At 47.4% G+C, this 17,234-nt stretch overlaps 1 protein-coding gene across 1 annotated transcript in view; it reads left to right on the forward strand.

Annotated features, from left to right (window-relative positions):
* The window catches only part of LOC122926353, a 38,580-nt gene that overhangs the window by 551 nt on the left and 20,795 nt on the right, over window positions 1-17,234 (forward strand). The gene's annotated exons all lie outside the window — the stretch shown is intronic.

The following is a 17,234-nucleotide window of genomic DNA, read 5'->3' on the forward strand; positions in this document are numbered from 1 at the left end:
CTAATTCTGTCACTAAACCCATACCTGTCACCCAGCGCCTAAATACTAGGCCTCAAATTTATATCCAGCTAAATCTCGTTACCGCTTAGTGCTGTTAGCTGGGCAAGAGTTATTTAGTGTCCGTCAAGCACATTTTTTGTTCTGGGTTGAAAGTACAATTCCCAATTTAGCAATTTCATAATTTAGTGGTTTCTGCTATATCAGAGCTATTTGAAATCTATCCCTAAAAGGGTATATAATATTCAAGGTGCACATTGGGTCATTCAGAATAACTTCACACACACCCGCTACTGTGTATTTCAAGTCTAATTCTGTCACTAAACCCATACCTGTCACCCAGCGCCTAAATACTAGGCCTCAAATTTATATCCTGCTAAATCTGCTCGTTACGTGTCTGTAGCTGGGCGAAGTTATTTAGTGTCCGTTCAAGCACATTTTTGTTCTGGGTTGAAATACAATTCCCAATTTAGCAATTTCATAATTTAGTGGTTTCTGCTATATCAGAGCTATTTGAAATCTATCCCTAAAAGGGTATATAATATTCAAGGTGCACATTGGGTCATTCAGAATAACTTCACACACACCCGCTACTGTGTATTTCCAAGTCTAATTCTGTCACTAAACCCATACCTGTCACCCAGCGCCTAAATACTAGGCCTCAAATTTATATCCCGCTAAATCTCTCGTTACCGCTGTCCTGTTGTAGCTGGGAAAGTTATTTAGTGTCCGTCAAAGCACATTTTTTGTTCTGGGTTGAAGTACAATTCCCAATTTAGCAATTTCATAATTTAGTGGTTTCTGCTATATCAGAGCTATTTGAAATCTATCCCTAAAAGGGTATATAATATTCAAGGTGCACATTGGGTCATTCAGAATAACTTCACACACACCCGCTACTGTGTATTTCCAAGTCTAATTCTGTCACTAAACCCATACCTGTCACCCAGCGCCTAAATACTAGGCCTCAAATTTATATCCCGCTAAATCTCTCGTTACCGCTGTCCTGTTGTAGCTGGGAAAGTTATTTAGTGTCCGTCAAAGCACATTTTTTGTTCTGGGTTGAAATACAATTCCCAATTTAGCAATTTCATAATTTAGTGGTTTCTGCTATATCAGAGCTATTTGAAATCTATCCCTAAAAGGGTATATAATATTCAAGGTGCACATTGGGTCATTCAGAATAACTTCACACACACGCTTCTGTGCATTTCCAAGTCTAATTCTGTCACTAAATCCATACCGGTCACCCAGCGCCTAAATACTAGGCCTCAAATTTATATCCCGCTGAATTTGAATACAATACATTGGGCCAAATAATATATTTGTTGTTGTGGTGAACCATAACAATGAGAAAAACATCTAGTAAGGGACGCGGACGTGGACATGGTCGTGGTGGTGTTAGTGGACCCTCTGGTGCTGGGAGAGGACGTGGCCGTTCTGCCACATCCACACGTCCTAGTGTACCAACTACCTCAGGTCCCAGTAGCCGCCAGAATTTACAGCGATATATGGTGGGGCCCAATGCCGTTCTAAGGATGGTAAGGCCTGAGCAGGTACAGGCATTAGTCAATTGGGTGGCCGACAGTGGATCCAGCACGTTCACATTATCTCCCACCCAGTCTTCTGCAGAAAGCGCACAGATGGCGCCTGAAAACCAACCCCATCAGTCTGTCACATCACCCCCATGCATACCAGGGAAACTGTCTCAGCCTCAAGTTATGCAGCAGTCTCTTATGCTGTTTGAAGACTCCGCTGGCAGGGTTTCCCAAGGGCATCCACCTAGCCCTTCCCCAGCGGTGAAAGACATAGAATGCACTGACGCACAACCACTTATGTTTCCTGATGATGAGGACATGGGAATACCACCTCAGCATGTCTCTGATGATGACGAAACACAGGTGCCAACTGCTGCGTCTTTCTGCAGTGTGCAGACTGAACAGGAGGTCAGGGATCAAGACTGGGTGGAAGACGATGCAGGGGACGATGAGGTCCTAGACCCCACATGGAATGAAGGTCGTGCCACTGACTTTCACAGTTCGGAGGAAGAGGCAGTGGTGAGACCGAGCCAACAGCGTAGCAAAAGAGGGAGCAGTGGGCAAAAGCAGAACACCCGCCGCCAAGAGACTCCGCCTGCTACTGACCGCCGCCATCTGGGACCGAGCACCCCAAAGGCAGCTTCAAGGAGTTCCCTGGCATGGCACTTCTTCAAACAATGTGCTGACGACAAGACCCGAGTGGTTTGCACGCTGTGCCATCAGAGCCTGAAGCGAGGCATTAACGTTCTGAACCTGAGCACAACCTGCATGACCAGGCACCTGCATGCAAAGCATGAACTGCAGTGGAGTAAACACCTTAAAACCAAGGAAGTCACTCAGGCTCCCCCTGCTACCTCTTCTGCTGCTGCCGCCTCGGCCTATTCTGCTGCTGCCGCCTCGGCCTCTTCCTCCGCCTCTGGAGGAACGTTGGCACCTGCCGCCCAGCAAACAGGGGATGTACCACCAACACCACCACCACCACCTCCGTCACCAAGCGTCTCAACCATGTCACACGCCAGCGTTCAGCTCTCCATCTCACAAACATTTGATAGAAAGCGTAAATTCCCACCTAGCCACCCTCGATCCCTGGCCCTGAATGCCAGCATTTCTAAACTACTGGCCTATGAAATGCTGTCATTTAGGCTGGTGGACACAGACAGCTTCAAACAGCTCATGTCGCTTGCTGTCCCACAGTATGTTGTTCCCAGCCGGCACTACTTCTCCAAGAGAGCCGTGCCTTCCCTGCACAACCAAGTATCCGATAAAATCAAGTGTGCACTGCGCAACGCCATCTGTGGCAAGGTCCACCTAACCACAGATACGTGGACCAGTAAGCACGGCCAGGGACGCTATATCTCCCTAACTGCACACTGGGTAAATGTAGTGGCAGCTGGGCCCCAGGCGGAGAGCTGTTTGGCGCACGTCCTTCCGCCGCCAAGGATCGCAGGGCAACATTCTTTGCCTCCTGTTGCCACCTCCTCCTTCTCGGCTTCCTCCTCCTCTTCTTCCACCTGCTCATCCAGTCAGCCACACACCTTCACCACCAACTTCAGCACAGCCCGGGGTAAACGTCAGCAGGCCATTCTGAAACTCATATGTTTGGGGGACAGGCCCCACACCGCACAGGAGTTGTGGCGGGGTATAGAACAACAGACCGACGAGTGGTTGCTGCCGGTGAGCCTCAAGCCCGGCCTGGTGGTGTGTGATAATGGGCGAAATCTCGTTGCAGCTCTGGGACTAGCCAATTTGACGCACATCCCTTGCTTGGCGCATGTGCTGAATTTGGTGGTGCAGAAGTTCATTCACAACTACCCCGACATGTCAGAGCTGCTGCATAAAGTGCGGGCCGTCTGTTCGCGCTTCCGGCGTTCACATCCTGCTGCTGCTCGCCTGTCTGCGCTACAGCGTAACTTCGGCCTTCCCGCTCACCGCCTCATATGCGACGTGCCCACCAGGTGGAACTCCACCTTGCACATGCTGGACAGACTGTGCGAGCAGCAGCAGGCCATAGTGGAGTTTCAGCTGCAGCACGCACGGGTCAGTCGCACTACAGAACAGCACCACTTCACCACCAATGACTGGGCCTCCATGCGAGACCTGTGTGCCCTGTTGCGCTGTTTCGAGTACTCCACCAACATGGCCAGTGGCGATGACACCGTTATCAGCGTTACAATACCACTTCTATGTCTCCTTGAGAAAACACTTAGGGCGATGATGGAAGAGGAGGTGGCCCAGGAGGAGGAGGAGGAGGAGGAGGAAGAGGGGTCATTTTTAGCACTTTCAGGCCAGTCTCTTCGAAGTGACTCAGAGGGAGGTTTTTGGCAACAGCAGAGGCCAGGTACAAATGTGGCCAGCCAGGGCCCACTACTGGAGGACGAGGAGGACGAGGATGAGGAGGAGGTGGAGGAGGATGAGGATGAAGCATGGTCACAGCGGGGTGGCACCCAACGCAGCTCGGGTCCATCACTGGTGCGTGGCTGGGGGGAAAGGCAGGACGATGACGATACGCCTCCCACAGAGGACAGCTTGTCCTTATCCCTGGGCAGCCTGGCACACATGAGCGACTACATGCTGCAGTGCCTGCGCAACGACAGCAGAGTTGCCCACATTTTAACCTGTGCGGACTACTGGGTTGCCACCCTGCTGGATCCACGCTACAAAGACAATGTGCCCACCTTACTTCCTGCACTGGAGCGTGATAGGAAGATGCGCGAGTACAAGCGCACGTTGGTAGACGCGCTACTGAGAGCATTCCCAAATGTCACAGGGGAACAAGTGGAAGCCCAAGGCCAAGGCAGAGGAGGAGCAAGAGGTCGCCAAGGCAGCTGTGTCACGGCCAGCTCCTCTGAGGGCAGGGTTAGCATGGCAGAGATGTGGAAAACTTTTGTCAACACGCCACAGCTAACTGCACCACCACCTGATACGCAACGTGTTAGCAGGAGGCAACATTTCACTAACATGGTGGAACAGTACGTGTGCACACCCCTCCACGTACTGACTGATGGTTCGGCCCCATTCAACTTCTGGGTCTCTAAATTGTCCACGTGGCCAGAGCTAGCCTTTTATGCCTTGGAGGTGCTGGCCTGCCCGGCAGCCAGCGTTTTGTCTGAACGTGTATTCAGCACGGCAGGGGGCGTCATTACAGACAAACGCAGCCGCCTGTCTACAGCCAATGTGGACAAGCTGACGTTCATAAAAATGAACCAGGCATGGATCCCACAGGACCTGTCCGTCCCTTGTCCAGATTAGACATTAACTACCTCCCCATAACCATATATTATTGGACTCCAGGGCACTTCCTCATTCAATCCTATTTTTATTTTCATTTTACCATTATATTGCGATGCTACCCAAAGTTGAATGAACCTCTCCTCTGCCTGTGTGCTAGGCCTAAATATATGCCAATGGACTGTTGCAGTGGTGGCTGACATGAAGCCTGATTCTCTGCTATGACATGCAGACTAATTCTCTGCTGACATGAAGCCAGATTGTCTGTTACGGGACCTCTCTCCTCTGCCTGGGTGCTGGGCCTAAATTTATGACAATGGACTGTTGCAGTGGTGGCTGACGTGAAGCCTCATTCTCTGCTATGACATGCAGACTGATTCTCTGCTGTCATGAAGCCAGATTGTCTGTTACGGGACCTCTCTGCTCTGCCTGTGTGCTAGGCCTAAATATATGCCAATGGACTGTTGCAGTGGTGGGTGACGTGAAGCCTCATTCTCTGCTATGACATGCAGACTGATTCTCTGCTGACATGAAGCCAGATTGTCTGTTACGGGACCTCTCTGCTCTGCCTGTGTGCTAGGCCTAAATATATGCCAATGGACTGTTGCAGTGGTGGGTGACGTGAAGCCTCATTCTCTGCTATGACATGCAGACTGATTCTCTGCTGACATGAAGCCAGATTGTCTGTTACGGGACCTCTCTCCTCTGCCTGTGTGCTAGGCCTAAATATATGCCAATGGACTGTTGCAGTGGTGGCTGACGTGAAGCCTCATTCTCTGCTATGACATGCAGACTAATTCTCTGCTGACATGAAGCCAGATTGTCTGTTACGGGACCTCTCTCCTCTGCCTGGGTGCTGGGCCTAAATTTATGACAATGGACTGTTGCAGTGGTGGCTGACGTGAAGCCTCATTCTCTGCTATGACATGCAGACTGATTCTCTGCTGACATGAAGCCAGATCCTCTTTTACGGGACCTCTCTCCTCTGCCTGGGTGCTGGGCCTAAATTTATGACAATGGACTGTTGCAGTGGTGGCTGACGTGAAGCCTCATTCTCTGCTATGACATGCAGACTGATTCTCTGCTGACATGAAGCCAGATCCTCTGTTACGGGACCTCTCTCCTCTGCCTGGGTGCTGGGCCTAAATTTATGACAATGGACTGTTGCAGTGGTGGCTGACGTGAAGCCTGATTCTCTGCTATGACATGCAGACTGATTCTCTGCTGTCATGAAGCCAGATTGTCTGTTACGGGACCTCTCTGCTCTGCCTGTGTGCTAGGCCTAAATATATGCCAATGGACTGTTGCAGTGGTGGGTGACGTGAAGCCTGATTCTCTGCTATGATATGAAGACTGATTCTCTGCTGACATGAAGCCAGATTGTCTGTTACGGGACCTTTCTCCTCTGCCTGGGTTCTGGGCCTAAATTTATGAAAATTGACTCTTACAGTGGTGGGTGACGTGAAGCCTGATTCTCTGCTATGATATGAAGACTGATTCTCTGCTGACATGAAGCCAGATTGTCTGTTACGGGACCTTTCTCCTCTGCCTGGGTTCTGGGCCTAAATTTATGAAAATTGACTCTTACAGTGGTGGGTGACGTGAAGCCTGATTCTCTGCTATGATATGAAGACTGATTCTCTGCTGACATGAAGCCAGATTCTCTGTTACGGGACCTCTCTCCTCTGCCTGGGTGCTGGGCCTAAATTTATGACAATGGACTGTTGCAGTGGTGGCTGACGTGAAGCCTGATTCTCTGCTATGACATGCAGACTGATTCTCTGCTGTCATGAAGCCAGATTGTCTGTTACGGGACCTCTCTGCTCTGCCTGTGTGCTAGGCCTAAATATATGCCAATGGACTGTTGCAGTGGTGGGTGACGTGAAGCCTGATTCTCTGCTATGATATGAAGACTGATTCTCTGCTGACATGAAGCCAGATTGTCTGTTACGGGACCTTTCTCCTCTGCCTGGGTTCTGGGCCTAAATTTATGAAAATTGACTCTTACAGTGGTGGGTGACGTGAAGCCTGATTCTCTGCTATGATATGAAGACTGATTCTCTGCTGACATGAAGCCAGATTGTCTGTTACGGGACCTTTCTCCTCTGCCTGGGTTCTGGGCCTAAATTTATGAAAATTGACTCTTACAGTGGTGGGTGACGTGAAGCCTGAATATCTGCTATGATATGAAGACTGATTCTCTGCTGACATGAAGCCAGATTCTCTGTTACGGGACCTCTCTCCTCTGCCTGGGTGCTGGGCCTAAATTTATGACAATGGACTGTTGCAGTGGTGGCTGACGTGAAGCCTGATTCTCTGCTATGACATGCAGACTGATTCTCTGCTGACATGAAGCCAGATCCTCTGTTACGGGACCTCTCTCCTCTGCCTGTGTGTGTGCTGGGCATAAATATATGCCAATGGACTGTTGCAGTGGTGGCTGACGTGAAGCCTCATTCTCTGCTATGACATGCAGACTGATTCTCTGCTGACATGAAGCCAGATTCTCTGTTACGGGACCTCTCTCCTCTGCCTGTGTGTGTGCTGGGCCTAAATATATGCCAATGGACTGTTGCAGTGGTGGCTGACGTGAAGCCTCATTCTCTGCTATGACATGCAGACTAATTCTCTGCTGACATGAAGCCAGATTCTCTGTTACGGGACCTCTCTCCTCTGCCTGTGTGTGTGCTGGGCCTAAATATATGCCAATGGACTGTTGCAGTGGTGGCTGACGTGAAGCCTCATTCTCTGCTATGACATGCAGACTAATTCTCTGCTGACATGAAGACAGATTCTCTGTTACGGGACCTCCCTCCTCTGCCTGGGTGCTGGGCCTAAATATATGCCAATGGACTGTTGCAGTGGTGGCTGACGTGAAGCCTCATTCTCTGCTATGACATGCAGACTGATTCTCTGCTGACATGAAGCCAGATTCTCTGTTACGGGACCTCTCTCCTCTGCCTGGGTGCTGGGTAGTGTTGAGCGCGAATATTCGAAAAGCAAATTTTTTTCGCGAATATCGCAACTTCGCGATTTCGCAAATATTTCGAATATAGTGCTATATATTCGTAAAAACGAATATTCGTTTTTTGTTTTTTCCCCCCCCCCCCACAAAATTACAGTACACATATAATTGATTGTTTCCCAAAGGTCCAACAGCTCAGATCTTACTCACATTGCCTAGAAAGTGATTGAGGCGCGAATCTTCGTAAGGCGATTTTATTAGCGCACATGCGAATATCGGCACGTCCCAGAACAGAGGCAAAGGGCTTTGCATTCATACATTAGTGAATTGAGTTGCGAATCTTCGTAAGGCGATTTTATTAGCGCACATGCGAATATCTACACTTGTCCCAGAACAGAGGCAAAGGGCTTTGCATTCATACATTAGTGATTGAATTGAGCTGCGAATCTTCGTAAGGCGATTTTATTAACGCAAATGCAAATATCTACACTTGTCCCCAGAACAGAGAGGCAAAGGCCTGTGCATTCATATAGTATAGCACCATATTCGCGAATACGTAGAACTTCGTAAAATTCGATTTACGAATATTCGTATTTTTTATTTTACTTTCCACCTTACAGATTACATTGATCTGTACTCTGTCAACTACTGTCATCACCCCCCACTGTATCTCGATTGATTCCCAAAAGTCTCACATTCCCTAGAAAGTGATTGAGGTGCGAATCTTCGTAAGGCGATTTTATTAGCGCACATGCGAATATCTACACTTGTCCCAGAACAGAGGCAAAGGGCATTGCATTCATACATTAGTGATTGAATTGAGTTGCGAATCTTCGTAAGGCGATTTCATTAGCGCACATGTGAATTTTGCATAGCATATGTATTATGCGATGCGAAAATTCAAATTATCGCATATGCGAAATAATAACGAATTTGAATAATCGCGAATATTTTACGAATATTCTTTCGAATATTCACAAAATTTCGCGAATTCGAATATGGGACATACCGCTCAACACTAGTGCTGGGCCTAAATTTATGACAATGGACTGTTGCAGTGGTGGGTGACGTGAAGCCTGATTCTCTGCTATGACATGCAGACTGATTCTCTGCTGACATGAAGCCAGATTCTCTGTTACGGGACCTCTCTCCTCTGCCTGTGTGTGTGCTGGGCCTAAATATATGCCAATGGACTGTTGCAGTGGTGGCTGACGTGAAGCCTCATTCTCTGCTATGACATGCAGACTGATTCTCTGCTGACATGAAGCCAGATTCTCTGTTACGGGACCTCTCTCCTCTGCCTGTGTGTGTGCTGGGCCTAAATATATGCCAATGGACTGTTGCAGTGGTGGCTGACGTGAAGCCTCATTCTCTGCTATGACATGCAGACTAATTCTCTGCTGACATGAAGACAGATTCTCTGTTACGGGACCTCCCTCCTCTGCCTGGGTGCTGGGCCTAAATATATGCCAATGGACTGTTGCAGTGGTGGCTGACGTGAAGCCTCATTCTCTGCTATGACATGCAGACTAATTCTCTGCTGACATGAAGACAGATTCTCTGTTACGGGACCTCTCTCCTCTGCCTGGGTGCCGGGGCCTAAATATCTGAGAATGGACTGTTCCAGTGGTGGGTGACGGGAAGCCAGATTCTCTGCTATGGAACCTCTCTCCAATTGATTTTGGTTAATTTTTATTTATTTAATTTTTATTTTAATTCATTTCCCTATCCACATTTGTTTGCAGGGGATTTACCTACATGTTGCTGCCTTTTGCAGCCCTCTAGCTCTTTCCTGGGCTGTTTTACAGCCTTTTTAGTGCCGAAAAGTTCGGGTCCCCATTGACTTCAATGGGGTTCGGGTTCGGGACGAAGTTCGGATCGGGTTCGGATCCCGAACCCGAACATTTCCGGGATGTTCGGCCGAACTTCTCGAACCCGAACATCCAGGTGTTCGCTCAACTCTATATAGCAGAAACCACTAAATTATGAAATTGCTAAATTGCGAATTGTATTTCAACCCAGAACAAAAAATGTGCTTTGACGGACACTAAATAACTTGCCCAGCCAGAACAGTACAGCGGTAACGACAGATTTAGCGGGATATAAATTTGAGGCCTAGTATTTAGGCGCTGGGTGACAGGTATGGATTTACTGACAGAATTAGACTGGGATATGGCCAAAAAATAACCACACTATTGCTGGTTAAATGCACTTGGTGACGGGCGCAGCTTGCCCCTGATGTAGTATATGGCCAAAAAATGAACAGACTATTGCTGGTTAAATGCACTTGGTGTGACAGCTTGACCAACCACACTACTGAGGGTTAAATGCACTTGGTGACGGGCGCAGCTTGCCCCTGATGTAGTATATGGCCAAAAAATGAACAGACTATTGCTGGTTAAATGCACTTGGTGTGACAGCTTCACCCTGATGTAGGCTTTAGCCAAAAAACAACCACACCATTGAGGGTTAAATGCACTTGGTGACAGGCGCAGCTTGCCCCTGATGTAGTATATGGCCAAAAAATGAACAGACTATTGCTGGTTAAATGCACTTGGTGTGACAGCTTGACCAACCACACTACTGAGGGTTAAATGCACTTGGTGACGGGCGCAGCTTGCCCCTGATGTAGTATATGGCCAAAAAATTAACAGACTATTGCTGGTTAAATGCACTTGGTGTGACAGCTTCACCCTGATGTAGGCTTTAGCCAAAAAACAACCACACCATTGAGGGTTAAATGCACTTGGTCGCAGCTTGTGCTGGCGCACCACAAGACACAAAATGGCCGCCGATCACCCCAGAAAAAAGTGACTGACAAACGGTCTGGGCAGCCTAAAAACAGTGAGCAATTGAGTATCAGCAGCTCAATGATCCACAGCTGCAGATCGATCGATTAATCAAGTCCTTTGGAGGAGTTAATCTGCCTAATCTCGCCCTACTGTCGCAGCCGCAACCTCTCCCTACGCTAATCAGAGCAAAGTGACGGGCGGCGCTATGTGACTCCAGCTTAAATAGAGGCTGGGTCACATGGTGCTCTGGCCAATCACAGCCATGCCAATAGTAGGCATGGCTGTGACGGCCTCTTGGGGCAAGTAGTATTACGCTTGTTGATTGGCTGCTTTGCAGCCTTTCAAAAAGCGCCAAGAAAGCGTCACAAAAGCGCCAAGAAAGCGACGAACACCGAACCCGAACCCGGACTTTTACGAAAATGTCCGGGTTCGGGCCCGTGTCACGGACACCCCAAAATTCGGTACGAACCCGAACTATACAGTTCGAGTTCGCTCATCCCTAGTGACAAGCCCTTCTAAGGGAACGTACAGTGGCCAAAATTTGTCTGTCGCAGGCAGAACTAGCAGCAGAAGAAGCCAAGAGTTGGTGCGTTCCTCGGACACAAAGCTTAGTTGGCATGGCCCGGGAGCAGGCCCTGTTCCCCCAACTGTCCTCAACCTGCCTCTGTCCTTTTCTGTTCCCTCTGCTAGAGAAGTATTATATGCTGTAGGCTCGGCTCTACTTTTCAGCGATGACGAGCTACTAGAAGACTGCCCAGCCCAGATCTGTAGGAGAAATCTGCCACTTCCTTCAGTAAGCATACAAGTAGTGATAATGACAGTCATGTGGGAGCAGGTGTTGCGAGCGGTCAGGCTCCTTGCCCTAAGACCATTGAGGGGGACTTCGGTGACGTGCTGACAATAGCGGATTGTGATGATGTAGCCAATCGCACTTGGGAGCCCAGTGAAGAAGGGGCGTCGTCATCATCAACAGGAGAAGAGGGTGACAGCTTGCGAGTAAAGCAGTGGCTGAGGTGGCAGGGTGGTAGCGTGGCTGTGAGTCAGCAGAGTGGCAGCAGTTGGAGGTCTGGAGCCAAACATGCTTCGCAGGAGCCTTCCTGCCCAGAAAGTAGCGGTGCAGTGCTTCACAAAGACTGCGGTAGCAGGCAGTTAGCGTGGAGTTTTGGGGAGAAAATGTAAACTCGGCGGTGTAGCAATTTTTTTTTACCATGGCCATTTGCCAAATTTGTGGGCAGAAGGTGAAGCGTGGCCAGGGTGCCAATGTTGGAACCATGGCCCTGCATCAACACATGCAGCGTCACCATAAAGTGGCCTGGGAGAACTGTGGCTAGAATGTGGTGGTCCAGCCTGCTACAGCAACCGCTGCATCATCCAGTGGCACGCATCCAGTTTCATGTAGTCAAGGCTCCACCACCTCAGTCAAAGGGAGCTGTTTGTCCATTCTATCATCTGCTGGTCCTGATGCTCATGCTCCTCCATGTCTGCTCCTCCTCCTCCTCGTCAGTCATTCCATCAGCAATCGATCACTGAAGCAATTGCTAAGTGACAACAGTATGTGTGCACTCATCTAATGGCTTAGCTGAACGTGCTCCTGGCCAAGTTGCTGGTACTGCAGTCCCTCCCTTTCCAAGAGGTGGACTGTGAACCTTTCAGAGAACTGATGGCTTGTGCCGAGCCGAGGTGGAGAGTCTCAAACCATCATTTATTTGCCAAAAAGGTAGTACCAGCCCTGCACACATATGTAGAACAGAAGGTGTGCCAGTCCTCGAGCCTGATGGTGTCTGCCAAAGTGCACGGCTGTGCCGACGTGTGGAGGTGTAACTACGGTCAAGGACAATACATGTCCTTTACGGCTCAATGGGTAAATGTGGTTCCTACACAGCCACACCAGAAACTTGGTCAGGTGATGCCGCTTCTGCCTCGACGCTCTCACGCCATTGGTCCTGCGACAATGTCCACCTCTGCCTCCTCATTCTCCAAGGTGTCTTCAGCCTCCACTGCCTCTACTGCATTTACTAAATGGTAAAACACTGGGTAACACTGACATCAAAAAGGATCTTGGAATTTTAATAAACCGCAAACTAAGCTGCAAAAACCAGTGTCAGGCAGCTGCTGCCAAGGCCAATAAGATAATGGGTTGCATCAGAAGGGGCATAGATGCCCGTAATGAGAACATAGTCCTACCACTTTACAAATCGCTAGTCAGACCACACATGGAGTACTGTGTACAGTTCTGGGCTCCTGTGAACAAGGCAGACATAGCAGAGCTGGAGAAGGTCCAGAGGAGGGCAACTAAAGTAATAACGGGAATGGGGCAACTACAGTACCCTGAAAGATTATCAACATTAGGGTTATTTACTTTAGAAAAAAGACGACTGAGGGGAAATCTAATTACTATGTATAAATATATTAAGGGTCAGTACAGAGATCTATCCCATCATCTATTTATCCCCAGGAGTGTGACTGTGACGAGGGGACATCCTCTGCGTCTGAAGGAAATAAGGTTTGTACACAAACAAAGAAGAGGATTCTTTACGGTAAGAGCAGTGAGACTATGTAACTCTCTGCCTGAGGAGGTGGTGATGGTGAGTACAATAAAGGAATTCAAGAGGGGCCTGGATGTATTTCTGGAGAGTAATATTGCAGGCCATAGCTACTAGAGAGGGGTCGTTGATCCAGGGAGTTATTCTGATGCCTGATTGGAGTCGGGAAGGAATTTTTTTATTCCCCTGTGGATCAAGTGGGGAAAATTGTCTTCTACCTCACAGGTTTTTTTTTTTACTCCCTCTGGATCAACTTGCAGGATGACAGGCCGAACTGGATGGACAATGTCTTTTTTCGGCCTTATGTACTATATTAGAGGGAGGACAAACTGAACTACTATCGAGACATCCTATGTAGTCAGTTGGCCGCTGCCTATGTGCGCCATCTCCCATCCTCACGCAGGTCTGCCCCGGGGGGCCCTCTGTGCTCATGTTCCAGTGCCATGGCTGGATAGCAGGTAGACATACAGCAGAACCTGGACCAGCAGGTTGTGACATACTTGGAGTGCATCCTGCCACCCCACATTAGATTCTCTGGACTACTGGGCAGCCAAACTCGATTTGTGGCCACAACTGGCTGAGTTTGTGCAGTGTCCCACTAGGTAAATGTGGGCAGTACACAAAGGTCAATATGGCCACGCTATTGGTCATTGTGTTTTATATAATGTATTATTGTGTATTTTCCCTGTTATCTATGTGTATCAGGCCTGTTGGGGGTAGTTCCTCCTCCTAGACAGTAGAGGGAGCTAGGGAACCCCTAGTATATATAGTTAGGCCCAGACAGGAGAGAGGGAGTGCAGTATAATCCAGGAGGCTAGTCAGTGCAGTCTAGCCTGCCTGAGGGTCCTGAGTAAAGAAGCTCAGAAGCTGCCACCAGGAGAAGGGTTTACCTCCTGAGAGAAACTAAGTTCCTACCAAGTGCAGTGCAGAGCAAAAGGTATTCCAGCCGAACCGGAGAGCTAAAGGGCAGAAGGATCTATTTAAAGCAAGGAGACATATACCTGAGGAAGTTTTCCCTAACCAAGGATAAAGCCAGCAATAGGGCATACGGGCCTTGGGATAAAGACGGACAGGATTCTGAGGAAAAGTGCAGCCTGATCTGTAAGTGTTTAATCCTCTGAGTATCTTGCAAGAACATTGTGCCTGCCAATTGATTTAAAGCATGCATGTTACTACCTCTTACGTATGGAACTTTGACCAAAGACTGTATATAGTTAACTGTTCCAGTAAACAGAAGTTTTGGTTCACCACAACATCGTGTTCCTCAATTATTCCTACCATAAATCGGTGTGCCACCGTTACCGGCACTGGCGTCACAAACTTAAAGGGATCTTGCCACCGGCACATTAAGAACCTGCAACATCCAGGGGCACCTCACCTACCATCAGGCCTGGTCCCTATACACAGAGAGTGCCCCAGAGGACCCCTGTGCCAGCCTCTCCATCACTGCTGTACGTCTGTCCAGGGTATATAAAAGACTGTGAATACTATAACCACCCTCGGTTAGTAACTACCCCTGTGACCTCACCATTCGCCTCACCCTGCAGGACTGTGTACTGCATTTGCCCTGGACAAGCTTTTCTGCCCAGTCTTCTTATGCTGCTGCCACCTCACCACTCTATGTGCTCCCGTTCCAGCACATCCCAAAGATGCTCTATTGGGTTGAGATCTGGTGACTGTGGGGGAATTTTTAGTACAGTGAACTCATTGTCATGTTCAAGAAACCAATTTGAAATAATTCGAGCTTTGTGACATGGTGCATTATCCTGCTGGAAGTAGCCATCAGAGGATGGGTACATGGTGGTCATGAAGGGATAGACATGGTCAAAAACAATGCTCAGGTAGCCCGTGGCATTTAAACAATGGCCAATTGGCACTAAGGGGCCTAAAGTGTGCCCAGAAAACATCCCCCACACCATTACACCACCACCACCAGCCTGCACAGTGGTAACAAGGCATGATGGATACATGTTCTCATTCTGTTTACGCCAAATTCGGACTCTACCATTTGAATGTCTCAACAGAAATCGAGACTCATCAGACCAGGCAACATTTTTCCAGTCTTCAACAGTCCAATTTTGGTGCGCTCGTGCAAATTGTAGCCTCTTTTTCCTATTTGTAGTGGAGATGAGTGGTACCCGGTGGGGTCTTCTGCTGTTGTAGCCCATCCGCCTCAAGGTTGTGCATGTTGTGGCTTCACAAATGCTTTGCTGCATACCTCGGTTTTAACGAGTGGTTATTTCAGTCAATGTTGCTCTTCTATCAGCTTGAATCAGTCGGCCCATTCTCCTCTGACCTCTAGCATCAACAAGGCATTTTCGCCCACAGGACTGCCGCATACTGGAGGTTTTTCCCATTTCACACCATTCTTTGTGAACCCTAGAAATGGTTGTGTGTGAAAATCCCAGTAACTGAGCAGATTGTGAAATACTCAGACCGGCCCGTCTGGCACCAACAACCATGCCACGCCCAAAATTGCTTAAATCACCTTTCTTTCCCATTCTGACATTCAGTTTGGAGTTCAGGAGATTGTCTTGACCAGGACCACAACCCTACATGCATCGAAGCAACTGCCATGTGATTGGTTGACTAGATAATCGCATTAATGAGAAATAGAACAGGTGTTCCTAATAATTCTTTAGGTGAGTGTATAATGTAATTATGACTCAATTTTGTGTCATTCCTCTATTACTATGAATGAATTTCCAAGTGGTGTGTCCCTGGATCATGTCAGCCTGTGCAGAGACACACTCCAACTGGTAACACTCAGATAGACCCTTACTGCAAACTGCTAGCAGATCATTCATAAAGTTCTGACAGGAATAATAGTCATATGAAAAAAATTAAATAAAATACAGAATTGTTAGTACATGGGGGATGCGGACAGTTACTAAAATAGACATGTCAGGAGAGGAGGCAGCTACAATTTAATGTTCTTTTACTCCCTTTGTTTCTTTTTTTGGCCAACTGAAAATCAATATCATGAAGACCATGAGAGACCTAGAATCCTGAGACTCACATACTTTGGAGGCTTAGACTGCAAAATTATAGACAGGAGTCTAGGATAAAATTGAAGAAGTAGCTTACAGTTTCTATATTTGGCAGCGCACCAAACAACATGGTGTTATATGGTCTTGCAAGGCAGATTCCCAACAATGGTCTGGCTATGCTGGAGCAAGGTTTTCCACATCTCAATGCCTTCTGAGATTTGGGTAACAACAATCTGCTTCTATTTGATACAATTCCTGAAATAGTGATGCCTCGAGGGTGCACATATACAGTATCTCAAATTAGATGCAGTTCATAGCGGCAAGATGCAGATCTTCAAATAACAAGCAGCCATGTAAGCTACAAGAGCTTCTAAACCTACCGGAACGCCTAAGGTCTAGTCCAGAAGCTGTGATGCACATGACCCAGGCCTTCTCCTTACAGACTCATATTCACTTTGCAACAAAAAAAGTGGACAAAAAGTGAGGGACAAGTCTAGAACTAGCTTATCTCTGTTCTCCTTCTGAAATCTAAAAGAAATGTAAAAAATAAAATCCCATTCACATATTTGGTATCGCTGGATCCGTAACAACCACACCATAAATAAATGTCAGAATTACTTATTCTCCACCCAAAAATGTAATACAAAATTATTAAAAAAAAGTTTTTGTAAGTACCAATGAAATCTACAATTTGACCTGATAAAATTGAGGCCTCATACAGCTGTGAAGAATGAAAAACAGAGAAGTTATGAGTCTTAAGATGTGGCGATGCAAAATATTTACTTTAAAAAAAGGGGGTTGTGTTAGTGTGCAAAAGTAGTAAAATGAAAAAAACAAACACTATATTAGGTCAGTTGAGATTTATGTTGCTGAAACAGACAAAACACAAAAAATTGCACAATTACTGTTTTTACCTTTCTCTCTGAAATATCAATAAATTATATGCACCTGAAAATGCTGCCATTGGAAAATACAAATCACTTTGCAAAAAAAAAAACTCAAACCTCAAAAAAGAATAAAAAGTTAGTCATTAAAGGGGTTCTCCAGGAATTAAAAAATTATAAATACTTAAAATATTATTTTAAAATAAATATATTCACAAATACCTTTCATTACTTAGAATCGCTTGTTCTGTCTAGGGAGCAATCATAGAAGAAATAAAAAGTCGGCCGTCCTATCAG

Source organism: Bufo gargarizans, chromosome 2, assembly GCF_014858855.1.
Source record: "Bufo gargarizans isolate SCDJY-AF-19 chromosome 2, ASM1485885v1, whole genome shotgun sequence".
Taxonomy (NCBI): Eukaryota; Metazoa; Chordata; class Amphibia; order Anura; family Bufonidae; genus Bufo; species Bufo gargarizans.